This window comes from Mixophyes fleayi, chromosome 5 (assembly GCF_038048845.1).
Source record: "Mixophyes fleayi isolate aMixFle1 chromosome 5, aMixFle1.hap1, whole genome shotgun sequence".
NCBI classification, from domain to species: Eukaryota; Metazoa; Chordata; class Amphibia; order Anura; family Limnodynastidae; genus Mixophyes; species Mixophyes fleayi.
In genome coordinates this window covers 213280470-213302108 of record NC_134406.1, presented here as the reverse complement: position 1 = coordinate 213302108, position 21639 = coordinate 213280470, and positions in this window count along the sequence as shown.

The following is a 21639-nucleotide window of genomic DNA, read 5'->3' as shown; positions in this document are numbered from 1 at the left end:
CCTGAACATTTGTGGGTCCATAATAAATGGAGATGCTTTAAATAATTAAACAGACTTGGTGTAATATGCATGGAAAGATAATTCAAGTATTGTATACACATTTACTAGTGATGACTACATTGTTACAGTGATTCTATGTACCACAAAGCAGATATATTATATTATATTCCAACAATAATATCTTGTTTGATTATTTAGCCAGCAGCTTTCCATTAACAATTTGTAAATAGAAGTTAACTTTGTAACTTCCTTAAATCCCATCATCAAATAGTTTATATACAATATCAAGAATATTTAATTTCATTTGATGTTTATCCTTTTTGCTGTTGAATTGTGAATTATTTTCTACACCTGCATATTAGCTCAATGATTCCTTACACAGTTACTTGTAAGCATGACTATTGCTAATTATAGACTAGTTGACAAACTGTGATTGCATTTCAGTTTTATTGTACAATTACAACAGTTACAGCTGCCAGATACTTGCCATTTACAGACACTCAGTCTGCTGCATCTATGACTAGAGAGTTAGGATATTGAGTAATTGCTTTCATTGCAACTGCAGCTTCAACTGAGAGATCATTTGCTTGTGTAGCTCCAGGGATGCAGCAAATGGAACTCAAAATTGAAGCGTTTCAAATGGCCAAAAAGGACCAAAAAATATATATCAAGAACACAAAAAGACAAGAACTGTCAACATTCTTTCAGCTCACGGAAAGCTGATTCTGATTAAATCATTACCTGAAGCTTTTAAACCGCCCCATATCTTAAAGTAAACTAAAAGAGACTGGCTTTTAGTACTAATTTAATACCACTATTTTCAAACAAGCAATTTGCAAAATGAATATAGATAATACTTGCAATTGTTACCATATAAAGCCACAGTAGACTCCGTTATAATTCTTGAAACCACAAAAAAAAGAAATAAATTGCTTTTTTTACATCATCCCATTAACTCATTCAAATTAAAATTTAGAGAAGGAAAATACCATGCACACTCTACAGGCTCTTACGTTGACCCCAAACTCAGCTGGTTTCTCCTGTTGCTTGCACTTGTACACCCTTTACCTTTTATACACTGTTGTTAAGTAAGCACACATTGGGTCTTATGTAGAGTCGCGTCCTTTTAATATATGTACTTTACTCTGTGTACAGAGCTGCACATATCTTAAGATACTTACGACACCTAATAGTATGTAAAATGCATACATTTTAGTAAAATATGGTTAATGCGTATCCTACATTAAGAAGCGTATGATACCTTTGAGCAGCACGGTGGCTAACTGGTTAGCACTTCTGCCTTGCAGCGCTGGCGTCATGAGTTCAATTCCCGACCATGGCCTTATCTGTGTGGAGTTTGCATTTTCTCCCCGTGTTTGCGGTTTCCTCCCACACTCCAAAAACATACTGGTAGGTTAACTGGCTGCTACTAAAATTGACCCTAGTTTCTCTCTCTGTCCGTGTGTGTGTATGTTAGGGAATTTAGACTGTAAGCTCCAATGGGGCAGGGACTGATGTGAATGAGTTCTCTGTACAGCGCTACGGAATTAGTGGCGCTATATAAATAAATGATGATGATGATGATACCTTTAGGCATAATATATGCTATTGGGCAAATAAATAAATGTAAAAAAAAATGCATGGCACCCACACCCCCCCCCAAAAATAAATCCAAACTAGCTCTAGTGCTGCCAGTCTAGGTTAGTATTGGTGAAATCAGGGAGTTGAAAAGGGTAGAGCCCTCCTGAAATTGGCAATACCAGCACTATGCTATTGGCACTGTAGTAGGGAAACCTGCAGCATGGCATCAGCACAGGGCTGGATTCCCTAGGCGGATTGCAGACTGAGATGTAATCCTTTCTACTGTTCATGCGCAGTAAGGAAAAAGCGCATTTCGCAACTTCTACATTGGTATTACATCTCTTAATAAGCCCCGTTATGAGTGCATTATATCTAGGTATAAATGCTTTAACTTTCATGCAGTTTCCAGCAGTTTTTCTAGTTCAGCAATTTCTAAGGTCAAACAACCTTTTAATGCTACAAAACATTTACTAACTTGTCATGGTGGTACAATAAATTAATTTACCTTCCAAGTAATTGAGTTACAGTACCTAACCGGGAAGGTGACTTAAAACACAATTTATTGAACAGTGGAGCTTTTTTGAACTGTACTCTAAGTACATTGATCTCCGAAGGTTTAATTAGTTGGATGAAATTGTACTTGCTGATCAGTTATATCCTGTAATGGTACAGATTAAGCCTGGGTTTGGCTTCTCAGTTCTGTGTTCTGCACATGTAATTTGTCAGATACCACATTTAGGTTTTGCTGATGTATGTGAGGCTGATCATGAAGCTTTTATTGCGGAATGATAGACAATGACAACTTTATTCCTACAGAGATTAAGAACTGACTCTCAAAACCACCCATCTGTCCTTGCAGATCTAAAGCTCTTTATTCACGAATAATAGCTATGTTATGCCGTTCCAGGACTTCACAGTTTGCCTCAAAGTATGCTCTTTCACACAAAGCTAATTCTGCGTGCTAGGTTTGTTTTTCAGTCTCTGAGAGTTTCTTTGAGCCTAGTTTTGTCTCAACTGTGTGACTTGATCTCCTTTTCAATCAACTGTGCAGACAGCATTATAATTTGAAACCTTAAATTTCTGACTGTCCACACAATACATTTTCCTGTTCATTCTTAGCAGGGCTATTTCAGTCTTTCTTACGGTATACTAACATATTCAGTATCTGGACAGTTTCATGCTGTCTCATTTTTTCTAATACATATGCCCTTGTCAAAGGAAAACTGAATTTGCAACTTTTCGAGTTTGTGCACGCACTTGTGACTCATGAATACAATGTTCTCTTTAGTCCACATACTGTATTTAGTCCACATATTTTATTTCCACTGTTTGTTGTGCTTCTATTTATGGTGCAACCAGCCAATCAAGGTGGTCCTAGAAAACCAAGACCCCACTGTTCGATTTAACACAGTGTGATCACATGATCTCAAAGTAATTACCCCACCACCACGGTATCCATAGCAACCAAGCAGCCTACAGAAAGGGTTTACGGTAGAGTGTGGCTGCTTTGGCTGCTCAATAGACAATTGTCCAGTTCACGTTTGAGGCTACTGTATTTATGGAACTTAAGTAAAATTCATGTTCTGATACACAAACAATACAGACACATTTCGTGCATGCATTGCTGAGGAGTCAAATGAGGACTCATGTAATCTCCATTTACAAGGAAGATTTAGTGTTAATCCATCTTGTCGTCATTGTTTTTTGTTTCGAGACAAGGGAATTTGTGTGTTAAAGGAACTGATGTAAAGCTAAAAGTTAAATCTCTCTTTGCCTCTCATTTTTTTAAATTAATATTTTTTAACAGCATGGTGACCACATTTGAATTGTGAACTTTTGCTTTTTTATCACATTTATTTAGTGTGCTATATTTACTTAAGAGTTGTTTTACTTTGCCATTAATTAGGAAAATAATATCGCTGTATTAATAAATGTACCAATTTATGAATTACTGAAATTGGGAAATAATTTATCCACAACATTATTTATGGTTTTACCTTTGTTCTCTTTTATGATATATGTACCTTGCACTTTTTTTATACTGTTTTTGTGCTTATACATTATTATTTGTTTCACATTGTCCCAGTACATCCATTATCCAGCGGGCTATTCTTTCTTTGCCTAGAGGCGCTATGCCGAGTATTTATCCATCTGACTGCATACGCTCCCAACACTATTTCCCGTTGTGCGCGCAGATCTTTGTAAAAAGCAATCTTTTGTGACCAAGCACACCTTCTTCCAGCCTCCTGCTTTACTTTACTATATAAACAGTTATGTGCACTGTTAGGGTGGCAGAGCATTTATCATTGACTCCTGGGGGTAAACATTTCAAGCTCCAATTTTTTCAGCGATTTTAAATCGCCGCAAATCGCAAGATATAACCATTGATTTGAAGTCCATTATGGCCATGTGTAATAAGTAGCGATTTTTAGTCTGATCTTCAAAATTGCTGTTCATCTCTTGCAATTTGCGGAGATTTCAAACTCACACATGTTTAGCAAACTCACCAATGTTTAGCTGAAAATCGCCATTTTAAAACCAATACTCATTTCTGATAGGATGCAAGTTTTACTTGCAAAACAAAAAAAAATATAAGCTTCTTTCCCACGCTGTCATGGGAAACCCAATAATACTATTAATAGAGCTTTCGGCTCTGTAATTCTAATTATCATTTGGTTGCTTGTGTAATACACAAGCAAAGTAACGTCGTCTACATGGTTTATTTTTTTGACTCAAGCATGTTCCGGATGGATTTACAAAATGTGGTAATTGTGACCAGATGATCAGAAGACTTTTTCAAGCGTTGTGGATTTACAAAATAAGATCATTGTGAATATCCAATGCTGTATTCTGCTGGCAAAATTTTTGGAATTGTATTCTGCTTCCACAGGTGTTTGTACTGTTGCTTATTCTTCAGTGCTACAGTGTTCTGGTATTACTCCATTGTCGCTCATAAACTACACTTAAGACCTACCCCAGGGGCCATGACCTGGATGGTGCATGCAACCAATGCCACCCAACTTTACAGTGGGCTCTTGTAATGACCGGTGTCACATTAGATGGGGGGAAAGTAGGTTTTGCAATCTTCAGCCTGTTCCGGATCAAATCCTTTGTGCTTCCAGATAGTACGCTCTGGCCATAGATCCCATGGGTGACCCATCTCCACGAGATCTCCTCCAACATTTTCTGGACGAGTTAAGAAACAAGAGACGTCTCACACACAATTCATGTAGTGTCTTCCAAGTTTGTCGGCTCGTCTGGACACAATTCAAAATACAATGGCTACCTTGGTGGTTTCTGTTCTTCTTTCCCAAGCTGCTCCTGCTCCAGCAAGTCCTTCCCTACTATGCATTCCAACTCCAACTACGACAGTGACCCTAAAACTTGTCATGTTTTTTTTTTAAAACCAATGTGCCATACAGTTATGTCAAACAGTTGTGCCATACAGTTCAAATTATTCCCAGCTGAAAGGACTAAGGTGGCATACATCATCTCCCTTCTCTATGGACAGGCATTGGTATGGGCCTCACCACTTTGGAAGCACGACAATCCATTGCTTCAAAGTTGTTCTCAACTTTTGGAATCCTTTTGGAAGATTTTTAAACAGACCGGATGAGCTTCTTCCACTGTAACAGGTATTCTACATCTAAGACAGGACCTGGTTTCCAAGTGATCTGTTCCAGTAATGCCTACTAAACCTACAATGTTTTTGATTGCCATTAACAGACATAGAATCCATGGAGCTACTATTCTATTCCAGATCACCCCCTTAACCTTATATACAATATAGAGCAATTATTCATCTGTATCTCGCTTGATTTGTAGTACATTCTTACGACCATGAGTTAATGAAAGCCTGGTAATCAATATGTAACATAATCACATGTCATATCTATAATATAAATGTCTAGTGGCGTGTGTTAGTCTGTGTGTGTGTGTGTGTGTGTGGAAAAAATAAAAACAAGCTGCAGCGGAGTTATACACTGACCTACTAAATTCTTAGTGTGTGTGGAAAAAAATTTCAGAAAGGGCTGAAATTTGGTATACTAAGATGTTTTCAATTTGTTAATTTTAATTTGTTAATTGTTAAAAGTGTTTATAAAGATTTAAAAAAAAATATATATATATTTCTTGAAGGAGAAGTGGCAGTTGGGAGTGGTTGGTGGTTTCCGGGGGTGACAGTGGGGAGTGGTTGGTGGTTGCCGGGGGTGACAGCGTGAGAGAAGTGTGATACTCAGGACCGCTGAGAGAGATCCCTGTGTCTGGATAGACATCTGGATAGATGTGGCGATGAAAATGAAGGATGAGGTGATGGAGAAGAATGATGAGGTGGTGACATGTGGACAAAACCACGTTAAAAGAGGGCACTTACATCGGGAAGTAATGCTCTTCCCCTGAGGAGGCCTGGGCTATGGCCCAAATGCATGACAAGATCCTTTTTAACACCTTAAGTAGCTTGATTTGACTAGAATGCATGAGTATCATGCACGGGTTAACTTGTATATATATATATATATATATATATATATATATATATATATATATATATATATATATATAAAGCAGGGATACTTTAATGATAATTAATGCTGTACTTACTACTTTCTTTATTAAAAATAGGGAATGTTAGTTATTGCAAAATTTGTGAAGTTGACCAACTCATGCTACAGTCTCCCCATTCTGGTCAGTGCTAACATGATCAAATGCTATGCTTTTTTATTTGGGCTAAAGGCTTACCTTGGTGGTAGTCAGAAAACAGACTACAGAAAACCCGCCAACAATTTGCCCTACATTACAACAGTGATAGACTGCTTACCGACAGTCTGTTTCGGGCGACTGGTTGGAAAACGGACTTCAAACAAATGCGGTGCATCAACAGGCCGTCCGCCAAAAATAGAGAGCGACACTGTCATTGCTGGTACTAAGGAGCTAATTTAAGGAGGCGCCGGGAGTACCGGCTGTACAATGTTTTTTTTTACAAACCATTCTACATTGTGCAACCGATACACCCTGCGGTAAGCAGTCTATCGCTGTTGTCATGTAGGGCAAATTGTTGTCTGGTTTTCTGTAGTCGTCTTTTAGTAGCCAGTCCAGATTACTTGCACACAGCATTTAAAGGCAAGTCTTTCCCAAGCACTAGCAGCCATGTGAGACCTGGCCAAAAGTTTTGAGAATGACACAAATATTATTTTTCACAAAGTCTGCTGCCTCAGTTTTTATGATGGCAATTTGCATATACTCCAGAATGTCATGAAGAGTAATCAGATGAATTGCAATTAATTTCAAAGTCCCTCTTTGCCATGACAATGAACTTTATCCCAAAAACAACATTTCCACTGCATTTCAGCCCTGCCACAAAAGGACCAGCTGACATCAGGGTAGTGATTTTCTCGTTAACACAGGTGAGAGTGTTGAGGACAAGGCTGGAGATCACTTGGTCATGCTGATTGAGTTAGAATAACAGACTAGAAGCTTTAAAAGGAGGGTGGTGCTTGAAATCATTGTTCTTCATCGGTTAACCATGGTTACCTGCAAGGAAACACGTGCAGTCATCATTGCTTTGCATAAAAATGGCTTCACAGGCAAGGATATTGCTGCTAGTATGATTGCACCTAAATCAACCATTTATCGGATCAAGCACTTCAAGTAGAGAGGTTCAATAGTTGTTAAGAAGACTTCAGGGCGCCCAAGAAAGTCCAGACTTTAGGAGGATGGCCTGTTGTCAAGAAGGCCAGCAAAGAAGCCACTTCTCTCCAGGAAAAACATCAGTGACAGACTGATATTCTGCAAAAGGTACAGGGATTGGACTGCTCAGGACTGGGATAAAGTCATTTTCTCTGGTGAATCCCCTTTCAGATTGTTTGGGACATCTGGAAAAACGTTTGTCCGGAGAAGGAAAGGTGATCGCTACCATCAGTCCTGTGTCATGCCAATAGTAAAGCATCCTGAGACCATTCATGTGTGGGGTTGCTTCTTAGCCAAGGGAGTGGGCTCACTCACAATTTTGCCCAAGAACACAGCCATGAATAAAAAATGATACCAAAACATCCTCCAAGAGCAACTTCTCACAACCATCCAAGAACAGTTTGGTGACGAACAATGCATTTTCCAGCATGATGGAGCACCATGCCATAACGCAAAAGTGATTACTAAGTGGGTCGGGGATCAAAACATCGAACTTTTGGGTCCGTGGCCAGGAAACTCCCCAGACCTTAATTGCATTGAGAACTTGTGGTTAATCCACAAGAGGCGGGTGGACAAACAGAAACCCACAAATTCTGACAAACTTTAAGCATTGATTAGGCAAGAATGGGTGGCCATCATTCAGTATATGGTCCAGAAGTTGATTGACAGCAAACCAGGGTGAATTGCAGAGGTCTTCAAAAAGAAGAGTCAACACTACAATATTGACTCTTTGCATAAACTTAATGTAATGAAATGCTTGTAGTTCAATTTCAGTATACCATAGCGACATCTGACTAAAAGGTCTAAAAACACTGAAGCAGCAAACTTTGTGAAAACCAAAACTTGTGTTGTCATTCTCAAATCTTTTGGCTAAGACTATACAGATAGATAGATAGATAGATAGATAGATAGATAGATGTGTGTGTGTGTGTGTGTGTGTGTGTGTGTGTGTGTGTGTGTGTGTGTGTGTGTGTGTGTGAAAAATCATATCATGTTTCATGGAATTAATGCCATATGCCTGCTATGTTATGATATATATATATTTTGAGAACCGATTGCTAGAACTACTCTTTGATAAAATGGCATTGAAGCAGTGGGAAAACAGATTAGCGTACCAGCACACTTCTTTCAGTATGCCACAGAGGAGGGAGATTTGAACACAGAAGGAAGTTTAAATAGTGAAGGAATTTTGGGTATCAGTCTTCTCTTGAGTTGTTTATACCTTCTAGTCTAGGGTGCTACTATTGTGTTTTATTTATGTTTTGGACCATGCAACTTTAACAAACTGAAAAAGGGAATGCATGAGCATTGCACACTGTTTGCATTACATATTGCAGGTTTTTGCTTGCTTCGCTCAAAAGAACACAGTAACATTTGGAGACCCCAAGTGGTTTCAATTAGTACTGCAAGTGTCAGGCAAAAATCAAGGAAGTAACACAAAGTGTACCCTATTCACTCAGGTCCTTGCTGAGTCAAACAATTTGATGTCTCGAAAGAATAATCTCAATTTTTCATGGGCAGAGAAAACAGTTTTGATTCTCTGTTTAATTCTGATAGTTAGAATTTCTTACTACCCACCCCTGCTAAATCCGATGACGATTATAATGTCAGAGCAATAGGCAACTGTCAAGTGTTGCCACTCCTAGGTCTCTGTAGTGTATGTCTAAAACCAAACAGGGTAAACTTTTTAACTTTTCCTGTGGTACCAAGGTTAGCTAGCACAAGTAATTATGGAAAATGATCAATCATGCCTTCTGATTGTCTCTTTTCTCTTTTCAAACCAATTCTAGAGACTTTTTTAGGCTTTGCAAATTATTTTGCAGGCTGATATTCATAGAAATTTGACATATTGAAACATTCACCTTACCAATCTCTTTATTGTATATAGCTGCAATATTCATTGGTTAGGTGTGGCTAGGACCCACTCCATGAACTTCAGTTTCGCAATGAGGTTTATTGATAAATACACATATTTGTTTTTAATCCATTTGGAGTAAAATTAAGAAGAGAATTCCTTTGGAATTATATGTATTATTTATTGGTGAAGGAGGGATTGGGGAGTCTTTAAATAAATAAAAAAATAATCCAACAGTGTGTGTGTGTATGTGTGTGTGTGTGTGTGTGTGTGTGTGTTTACAACATTTTGCTATGTGGCACTAAAGGTCTCTGATTGCATATTGAGCCCCACAGCTGATAGTACTTCATTCATTATCATCATGCCTACTTTATATCAATTTGCCACAGTCTGTTACCTTTTTTCACTTCCATGTGGACTATTGCAGAAAAGAAGATTCTCGCTGATTTTGTAACTAGTGGTGTATTTCGATCCATTTTATATGTAATATACATTTCACATGACACTTGTGTACAAGACAATACATTATATTATACTATAGAGTAATGCAACTTTCAAATTCACTCCTAAGACTGTCAAACTGCACCTCTACGCTACCGCAGAGGGACCTGTGCCTGACACAGAAATACTGAAGTTTTTGAGTTGGATCTTGTTATACATGCAACCCAACATGCACACATAAGTATGTTTTTTGTAACATTTTTATGTGTAGTTTTGGAGTGCAAAAGATAAAAATTTATATTATGTAAATACTGTATAAACTCAACATAATTTACAATAATGCAAATTGTCTTTCATGTTACTACATATCTCCCAACTCTTCCAAATTTGGAGACACATCCCGATTCGCCAACTGCAAAAGGGGTTGGGCTTAATGTTGCCGAAGCTTGGGTGGAAGGGGGGGGGGGGGGTTATTTTGTCCCTCTTTTAGAATTTTTAATGTTGAGAGCTATGCCACTATGTCAATAGTCAATGATGTTGACAGGATGATGTGGCAGTGGTGGTTTGCTGTACAAGCATGACCCTGTGTACCCGGCCAACTGAAGATGGCAGGAGTTTCAGGAGAGATAACTGAATGTTTCTGATAGCCCTGGTACACTGGGTGCCAGGTTAATAATAAGAAAAAAAGAGGTACACACTAGTTTGGAATTACAAGTCCAGGCAAAAATCGGCAGCCGATGACTGGGCATGCTGGGGCATGTGGGACTACAAGAACCAGCATGCCCTGACAGCCATGCTGCATGAAGCAGCAGTAGTGTTTAAAAGAAGTCCTGAACCAATAGAAAAATGTAAGTGGAATACAGGTACATGGGACTGAGTAAGACAAATGTGTTCATTTACCATAAAACTATTGTATAATAACATTTGATGATAATAAAAAATGCACACTAGTGTGTTTGGTGAAAATTCCACAGCCCTCTTTATTGTTCAATTGAATTTCTTATAGCATAACACATCATAAACATCCTGTCACATCATAAATGAAAGCGAATTTAACCAAACTGTAGCTCAATCTTACTAACCCAAGTTGCCCATTTACCCATATTTTTTAACAGCCCAACATTATAACTATATTAACATAATTATATAACCAATTAACATCTCAACATCATTCTCCTCCAGAACTTAGAACTTGAGCTAATGAGGCACTGTGACAATTATTGCTGAAAATTAGAAAGCCAAATAATTCTCCCCAATGAAATAGCTGGAAACCTGAATGACTTCAAACTGACCCTCACCTAAGCCCCCCTTGAATGGTGCCGCAGGCATAGTACAGTATCACAGTTTAGCAAAGGTGTGCACATTATTTGGTACAGCATACCCTTTAGTAAATATCTCTCAGTGTCACTGGAGGAAAAACTTGCTTCAATAAACCACTTAATAATTACTTAATATAAAAAAGATCAAGTGAAGGAAATGTTAACAATAAATCAAAGCAGGAAGAGTTTATTGGTCTTGATTTCAATTTAAAATGTTTAACTTGCACAGTAAGAGAAATATTGCTAAGCTTGAAAAAGTTTTATTAAAAATGGTATTATTGCCTTTTTTATTATTTGATTTTCCTACCAAGAGCTTTTCTGCTGTCTGTTTACAGTGGCCAGAGAAAATACATGCTTTTATTACATAGTGAGCAATCTTCCACACTAGACACTTTGTTGTACAAAGTACAGTACAGCTTCATAAAACATACAGAGCCTGCACTGGGAAAAGACAAAAGTTGTCCTTTTACCCTGCACAAACTTAGCATTAAACTTGTATAGCTGATCACACTTGTTTAATGCCCATTAACTTCACCTTATTGTGGTCCATTATGTTTATTGTTGGCCCCATGTAATTCTTAGAATTAAGGACTCAGAACTATAACATAATAAAAGCGAATTATGTACATAAACCTGACAAGTTCAGGGGCGCACGCAGGATTTTTGAGAGCTGCTGCACATGCGGCTGCTGTACAGTAAAGTGCCGCTAATGTAGGGGCACTGTTTAGCCCCCGTTCTTCGCAGAGGGGAGGGGTTAATGGAAAACCAACCCCCCCCCCCCCCCCCCCCCCCTCCTGCGTGCGCCCCTCAGGTTTAGGTTTAGACTAGATTTAAGTAGTCTAAAAATTATAAACTCGTTATTGCTCGCTAACTACAATTCAAACACACAACTGTTGTGCAAGGTATGGGATTAACAATCACAAAACCCTATACAAAATATAACAATCTAAATTTGTGCAATATTACATTGCAAAATGTTTTATGTTTACAGAATTGTTTATTGGTGTGTAGCAGTTTGTAATTATTGTGTGACCTTTAGGCCCAAAACATTTGTATCTATATGTATGTCTGCAGTATTCTGAACTTGTTTTTGCCAGCATACATTGCAACATTCTTAACTTTGGACATTTCACACGGGTGAAGGGACTTTAAGAGAAGGATTAAGGAGAAACTGAGAGGCAACCGCAAACATGCCAGAGGGACAGATGGCAGTCCCATGGATTCTTTAGACCTCAGTCCTCTGGGGTGTATAGCATTGATGACCAGAGCATGGTGCAGGGTATGGGGCAGATATATACTGTTAAAAACCTTCCCACAACCACACAGCAATCTCCTCCAAGTAAGTTTCTTATTATAATACATGCATTAACTAGTCAAATGACTGTAATATTGTGACTAAATAAATCTTAACACCCCCAGTAAAAACTTATATATTCCCGTGTTTTCTAAATTAATCTCCACTTGCCTTTTCAAAAATGATCTTGTTAATTTTTCAACACCATCCCCCCCAAAGCCTAGCACCATAACAGAAACCTAGTCAGCCTATTGGATAATATAGCCATGTAGTCAAGATTACTATATATTTTCTGTGATGATCACTTGGAGAAAAACTAATTTACATATGAAAATTTCCCATCAAGCCAAAGATATTAAATTTGCAATTTATGCACACAAAATAAATATTTCACATGTTCTAACCAGTGAGGTAAAGATTTTGTGCCTGATTAATTAGTGATCGGATCTACCATTTTTTGCCACTCTTACGAAAATCTTCTCTGCGCAGGTAGGAGAGAGCAGGACAGTCTGCCAACTGTCCTAAATCTGGTGGGCAATCTGGTGGGGAAGTCCCGAATTTTGGTGACTGTCTCGTTTAGTGAGATTTGGTCCGACTACAAGGGCAGTTGGGAGATATGTCCCGCTTCACACTGTACTGCTGGTGAAGGCAGAGCTGCGTGCAACTAACAGTATTGCACACAGTATTGCCTGTGTATTTGTCTAACATTTGTCTAAAATGATAGCCATGTTACATAATAGGGGCTCCCTGTCTTAAATACCCCAGGGCCCCCAAGCGTTAATCCAGCTCTGATTAGCAGGAGGGAGCGGATAGCTGCTCCAAGTCTCTGGATAGGACACAGCCTGCAGAGCAAGCCGAGGAGCTCTAAGTCTCACAAGATTTGGTAATCTCGTGAGACTAAGAGCTTCCCTGCTCACTCTACAGGAAGTTCCCACCCTTATGGATGTCAACAGCACCAGAAGCATAGATAAGTACAGTGGGCTGGAGGTGTCATAATGTGCCTCGGGGGATGGCGTGATAAATGTAATGTTTTATTTTAATGTATGTATCATTGTCCCATGTTGGCCACACCCACAACACAATGTGGTCACGTCTTTTTCGGTGCCGCCGCGCAGGCCCACCTCGGTTTCTTTCCTGCTGGAACTGAGGTGGGCCTGTGGACTTTAAATGCCAGAGCTGATTTTTAGTCCCAGTCCGGCCATGATTACTACTTTATTGTAAGTGCAATTTTGAGGTTTATAAATACACTTTTGCAGAACATTACTATGTTTTTAGGTGTCAGAACACACAGTACATAGCAGCTTGCTCCATATGGGGCTGCGTAGCTGCAGACCGGTCAGAGTGTTCATGTTGACTCCTGTCCACAGCCGAAAGCTCCTACAATGAGCAGAACTGGACCATGGAGCAACAGAAGAAGGTGACTGGACTGATGAATCATGTTTTATTTTACATTATGTGGATGGCTGGGTGCGTGTACGTCATTTACCTGGGGAAGAGATGACACCAGAATGCCCTATAGGATGAAGGCAAGCCAGGAGAGGCAGTGTGATGCTCTGGGCAATGTTTTGCTGGTAAACCTTGGGCCCTGGGTTAGGGCCCCATGGGTTCTTAATCTGTCAGGTGTAATTGTGGTTCTTTCCCTGCTTACATTTTGCAGTGGAATATTCCATTTATATGTACAGTGAGCAGGGCTTAAGTAGCAATGATTGAGTGGGTAGAAATATCACCAGGGACTGAGGAGGAAAGTTACAAGTAAAGCAGATTGATTTCTGAGCTACCTATCATCATCACCATGTATTTATATAGTGCCACTTATTCCGCAGAAATGTACAGAGAACTCACTCGTATCTGTCCCTGCCCCATTGGGGCTTACAGTCTAAACTTCCTAACACACACACACACACACACACACACACACACACACACACACAAACACTGCTCTATACAATATATGATAGTTTATTTTACAGGATTTGAATGATCCATAACTCCCATCTGTCCCGATTTTGAGGGACATCCTGATTTGCAGGTGTGAGGATACCACCCTTAGCTGGGATGGCAGTTACCCTCTGTGGGATTCAACTCACTCGGGTAGACCAGAATATATCCAAAATAAGACTTTATTATGACAGCACAACACCACAAGACGTTCACAAGTTACAGGGTAATTGGTAGCATGTATCTTCAAGCAGCCTCTTGCAGTCAGCTCTCCAAAATAATAATCTCTGTCTCTTTCAGGGTGTTATCCTCCCGCAATATTACCACTACCGATTAACAAAACAGTTAGGGTGTTCCCCAGCCTGGGATACTGGCTCACACCACCCCTGTCCTGGTAGGGTTTCCTCCAGCGGCACCACGATGCCAGGCCCAGAGTCCTTTTCACTGATGTCTTGTACACCAGGATCCTCCAAACTAGAATAGCTCCCCTGGCATTCTCCTCTCCCTATATTATTTTCTGTATACACAGGAAGTTGGGTCAAATGTCTCAAACCTCCTCTTTACAGAAAGGGTCTCCCAGTCAACACTTTAGCTGCTAGACATACTGTCCCTGTTATCTTGATTATACAATAGAATGGCTTGACTCAATTAGCTGTTTTGGCGAGATACACTACACATGGGGTTACAATAGTACATCAAGGAATGACACTGCACACTTACATAGAACAATAGGACTTTTGACACATTATATCAGCAGTGTTACACAATATAAGTATGTGATACCTTTTGATACAATTACATTTATATTGATACATATTGATACATTTCCCAATGCTATTTCACCCAATATATTACTGTGGAGGCACATTGCATATCATTAGAAGTTCTAACCTCAATACCTCTCAGGTTACCTGTTGACCTAGCTAATTAACATGGGCTGCCCACTAGTTAACTCAGACATTGTTCTGATTACAAACCAAATCTCAGCTGCCCCTCATAACAATGACATTGGAGACAAATGGTAATTACATTCGCTAACACAAGAAAAATGACTGCTACTGTTCTGTTATTTTCACACATTATGGCAATATTCTTTATATTTATACTACATACAATATCGCAGGTAATAGCAAGGGCAAAATGTACCTAATAACATGAAATAATAATACATATAATACACCGATGCTCTCGTGTATATACTTAGACTGGGCCAAGGACTAAAAAGTACATTAAATCGTAAGAAACGGGGGATGAATACAAAGTTCTCAGTCCAGTAGTTTCCCGTTTCCTCACAGCAGGCTGCAAAAGAAATAGGGCTTAATGCAAAAGTGGGTGGAGTTTACACAAATGTAATCATTTGTGGAGATAGTTTGGGTTGAACGTGGGCGGTGCTTATTTTGTTCTGATTTTTCATGTTTCTAAATGCTGGGAGGCATTATGTACTCACTTTATTTCTTTTATTTCTAACACTTTCTCTTAATAGAATGCACATAGACATTATAGGTATTTTGCTGTGTAGTATAAAGCTGCTTTTTGCTGTCTACTAAGAAAGTGGTTTATTATGAATGTGGAAGCTTAATTAGAGTCTTACCCTTTTACTGTGCCAGAAGAAAATAGTTATTATGATTTGAGGCCAAGAATGCCACGTACGCGAGGTGACTTTCTGGGGGGTCTTGAAATTAAATTCTCTTCAGGATTAATCTCTGGTGTTACCTGCCTCTCTGAGCAGTAAGTGAGGGGCAGAGAGGTGGGCAGTGGTGGAAGAGGAGGCAGCTGGAGACTCAGTGTGGGGACTGAGGGCAGCGGAGCAAGGGTATCCCTACCTAGAAACCTTTATGAAGGGAAGCAATTAAAAAAATTACTATTGTGCCCCAAAAGTCATTCTTTACAGGGTAGCAATGAAGTTCATCAGCCGCGCATCATATCATAACACTGCTCTTTGATAGGAAAAGTTCCTTACTTGTATGAATGTTTCCTTGTTAACATAACAGGCCTGCCCGACGCCCACCCTCTACATTGGCACACAGCCCACTGTAAGCAGTGGTGTGAGATCAGTCTGGCAGTGAATCAGCATGAAGGAGTTTCACTCCGGTTCACTGTAAGACTGTCCCTGTACTACTGTGCAGCTTAGTCTCTTGAGAGAGACTAAGGGGCTATTTATCAATAGAGCCCTGAAAATTGACTGCTTTTTATTGCTACTTATTACAGCCATAGTAAGTCAGTTATCACCGCAATTTAATAAAAAAACAGCATACGGTCATAGCCTACGAGAGACTTGTAAGACCTATACTGGGATGGTGACTGACAATGACGCATCCAGCCAGCCAAGTAATATTGGACACTGTGAAAGGATAAGAACTTGGGGATCCTTGATAAGGTCAGTTCCCACTGAAGATTCACTGCTGGCAGGAGAGATGCGCACAGAGTCATTGGGCTGTGTGTGATGCATACGTCCTCCTGCAGTCAGTATATGACGAGCATTAGGAAGTAGAGGTGCTGGGGAGTGACTTATACTGGGACTCTTTAACTAAAATGCTTATTTGCCTAGAATTCAGATTCTTGAGAAGCTTCAGTTCACAGGATTCGTAAGAACAGATTTTTATAAACCATCTCACAATGCTCTATGAAGAGCCCAATCAGTTTACCATTAGGAAATCCTTTATGCAGCATAAGAGGCTCCAACACTTATATTCTTGGTTGCAGAGGTGAGGCCTGCGGGCATTCACTAGAATGTGTGATAATGAGACAATCTGCCATACACCCTTGCCATCCTGCCCACTGTCTATCCCAGCTGATTTAAAATCCTCTACTGCCTGAAGACTTATTCACTGACTTGAGCCAGACAGTGGGAGATATGAAAACAGCAGTACAAGTGGAAGGAACAGCGCTGGTTAGCTAACGCAGCTACTATATAAGTAACAAGTAACTTTCTTATTTACTTCAATATTAAACCCACCCCTAAGGATGGGCCACTGCTCATGGGCAAGTGCTATGTGCTTGCCACCACACTAAAATGTATCACCATGCTCCTGCCCACAAGGGAGGTTCAATAGTGGCAAGTATGGTTATGTATAAATGATCAGATTATTAGATTTATCAGAGCAGATAATGATTGTAAGTGAATTTCATGTAGAACTGATTTGATTAAGAGCAAATTTGAACTGTTTGCTCATTGTTGTTGAAGGTTTTTTAAACTTTATTTACATTTACTACATCCCCTCCCTTCCCAATAATGGTACCTGGTGGGCCCCTCTTATTGGTCACTCATCAGGTACTCTATGTAGCAGGGTCCTGGTGTCACATACAGCTGGCATCTTTACTAATCACCTCCAGCTTCTTGTCTCCCCACAGCAGGAAATATATAACCTAATGTCATAAACTGAAAGTCTCAGACCCTCTATGTCATATCTCCCCTGCTATGGAGAAGGGAGGGACCATCACCAAAGAAGTATAATTGCAAAAAGGAGGAGATTTATTAAAGTACTTCAGTAATAATAATATTCTTGTATTGCCACTAATGTTGTAATGTGGGATGGGGAGCAGTGTTTTATCTGTAGATCATTATTTTCGTCATATTTTACTAATGTCAATTACAGAGATAAATACTATAGGCCTGCCCATTGTGTCTTTGTGAGGTAGAAAACATTTTCTTTTAATAACAGCAATCTTCTAATAGTTATGGACCTAATTAGCAGTACACTTAGATGTCTAGAAATAAATTTAAAAGAGTGTCAGATAAATAATATATATTAAATGATAGAATGTGATAGGAGTTGAGTGAAAATAAATGAGAAGAAAAAAAGAGGACTATATGGACAGATGTGTGATAAATAGCCTGTGGTCTTTGCCTCTTTATGGAATGTTGAGTTGAGTGAGGTCATGATGTGACATCATAATTGTAACTGCTGATATCTGCTTCAAGACTCCACCCTCTGTCACACACAGCCAGGACACTGACCAAGCACCAGCAGACATCACCAGCTCTCCTGTATATACTGACCACATCCTTGTAGCCATTTCGCCACAAGAAGCCAGCATTAGATAAGTATGTCGTCATAAACCTGTGGATGTGCCTGCAGACTCGGAGCTTGATTACCCTAAAATTTCACCTTCACATGAAGTAAAATGTGTGTTGTTCACGTGAAGGTGAAATGTGTGTTGATCACGTGAAGGTGAAATGTACGTTGATCACGTGAAGGTGAAATGTGCGTTAATCACGTGAAGGTGAAATGTGTGTTGATCATGTGAAGGTGAAATGTGTGTTGATCATGTGAGGGTGAAATGTGTGTTGATCACGTGAAGGTGAAATGTGCATTGATCATGTGAAGGTGAAATATGTGTTGATCATGTGAAGGTGAAATATGTGTTGATCATGTGAAGGTGAAATGTGTGTTGATCATGTGAAGGTGAAATATGTGTTGATCATGTGAAGGTGAAATGTGCATTGATCATGTGAAGGTGAAATATGCGTTGATCATGTGAAGGTGAAATATGTGTTGATCATGTGAAGGTGAAATGTGTTAATTATTCACCTTCACTTTATCAACACACATTTCACCTTCACATGGTCAAAACACATTTCTGCTTCACACGAACAACACACATTTCACCTTCACACGAACAACACACATTTCACCTTGACAGGATCAACAAGCATTTCACCTTCACTGGAGCAACAAGCATTTCACCGTCACAGGAGCAACAAGCATTTTACCTTCACAGGATCAACAAGCATTTTACCTTTACAGGAGCAACAAGCATTTTACTTTCACAGCAGCAACAAGCATTTTACCTTCACAGGAGCAACAAGCATTTTACCTTCACAGGAGCAACAAGCATTTTACCTTCACTGGAGCAACAAGCATTTTACCTTCACAGGAGCAACAAGCATTTTACCTTCACAGGAGCAACAAGCATTTTACCTTCACAGGAGCAACAAGCATTTTACCTTCACAGGAGCAACAAGCATTTTACCTTCACAGGAGCAACAAGCATTTTACCTTCACAGGAGCAACAAGCATTTTACCTTCATAGGAGCAACAAGCATTTTACCTTCACTGGAGCAATAAGCATTTTACCTTCACAAAAGCAACAAGAATTTCAATTCACCTGATCAACATGCAGTTCACCTTCACAGGATCAACAGACATTTCTCCTTCACATGTACATATTTGATTAAAAGTCAGTAATGTAGTTCTGCATAGCCCCTTAATGCCCAGAGGGAAGGGCAGTCCTTGCAGCCATGGTTCCCCAGAGGTTTCCTCCACAGGGGGTTTTTCCTCTCCTGAGCGCTGAAGGATGACTCCTCGTGAGTCCAGGGGTATCCGCTATCTTTGTTCTCTTATAGAACAAGTTTGTAAGAGCCATAGGCCAATCTTTAGCCATATTTTCATATTTTATCATGCAGAATAACAAATGTACATTTTAATTTTTTAAAAAACCTTAATAAATATATTTTTAAATATACTTTGCATGTTTTTTCTTTGTTTTCTTAATAAATGCTCCTGAAATGGGATGAGAAGTGGTGTATGAAATAATGACTGGGGGCAGAGATGGTAATGGAGGGCAGTACAGGGGTTGCTGAAAGAATGAAAACTCTGCTTATTAAAAGTAAACCACAGGTATAGAGAAGATAAAGGTTATCCAGTGATTTAAATGACATCTATTCATAAGAAATAATGATACATCTAAGAGATATGTGTCAAAAAGAGGTAAACAGATCTGTGTGCAAGTGAAAGATACATTAATGTCATATACAGCTGCTGCTTTTATCCACCTGTTTCCTGTCTGCTTGGAGTAACTTCACCTGAAGAAGGATGAGGGGGTGCAGCCCCCACCTCCAAAACGTTGTGTCCTGACACTCACCTGTCTCATAATAAACCAACTCTGATCGGCGTTTGAAACATATGCCATATATGAGGTGTGTTGTCTGATATAACGATTATTATTAGATATATAATTGGGAAGTGGAGAAGTCCAGAGAACGTATTTAGGCACCACCGTGTCACATTGGACGTGGAAGAAGGAGACAGACCCAACTGTAAGGAGTGAGTGGAAAGCTGCACAGAGCATCCTGACACATGTTGCAGCCTTTACACAGAAATATAATATCTGACTATAACAATAAAGACAACAACAGACCATTTAGGAAGCAAATATTTTACTTTTGTTGATTTTATATCTTACTTTTTGTTTTTTTGTTTTTCATTTTTTAAATGACATTTTGGTTGTGTCAGTGGTCAGTGCTTGAGTAATTTTTGGCCATTAAACCTGTAGACATAGGGGATCATGGTGAGTTGGACAAATAAGCATCAAAATAGTAAGCTCCAACAAGCTACATGTAATAATAGCACATTTACACCCATATACTGAGTCAGAGTCATCTGAAGATACATCCAGCGCTGCACCAGTTACATATGTGCCAGGTTTACGTTAGACGCACTTACACCCAACCAGGTCATAAGCACAAGAAAAGTGTGTTTACATTTGTTTTGCTAATGAAAAATGCATTCACTATTAGGTTTGATTTAAATTTTAAAAAAAAACCTATAAAAGACCAGGAATAATTTTCTTGCGTCCAAATGAAATTAAAACAAATTCAATGTGACCACACATATAATATAGGCGCACGCCATGAAGAAAGCTGCAGAGGTCAATCACAATTAGCCAATCAGAAGCGGCTACTGCTGGCGACTATCATCACCATCATCAGTGTGTATTTGCCCCAGCCCCCAGTCTCCGTACAGGTCTGCCTTAGTTCGTAATAATGTGAACACGTCCTTGCTGTCCTCGGTCTGCATTCTGCCTCTTCAGAGGTAAGGAGGAGCAAGTACCCATTTGTATACGGGCGTCGGAGAGCACTTTATTGTGAGCATGTGCAGGTTTGTGTATTTTATGTAAGCAAAAGGGGCGTACGCTCCACTCACAGTGAGCCCCAAATTTGATCACGCATTAAAATAGTTTTCCGCGACACGTTACTGCTGAGTATTTACACTTATACCGGTTACACAGATTGCAGTATAAGCTCACCTCGCTGCACTACAATCCTGACAGGTCTGCTAAATACTCTTCTCTATTAAATACTAACATTCAATGTTCCTAAATTAAGGAAAAGAAAGGATACATTTTATAAAGAAAAATAATACTCCACCTCTGAAGTCCCTTTATATTCCATGTAGATCAACCTCCTCCTAACATTACCTGACTGAACAGGTGGGAAAGGGAAGAATTCCTGTCTGTATTAATCCATACTCACCGATAGAGATGCTCTGTGTATTATAGTCTACTCAACTTCAATCACACCGGCTCTGTTTCAGAAACATTGGGTTGAACCAATCTTGAAAAAATTTAAATATATTTTTGGGTTATGTGTGATGGTCATTTTACTGCTAAACTGGAAACTTGAATTTGAAGTTTGTGTTTGCAGGTTGCAGTTAAAAGACATTAAAATAAACTATAAAATCTTGTCTTCAATCATGAAACTGGAGACAGGAGAAACAATGAAGAGGCAGCTCAGCTCTTCCTGG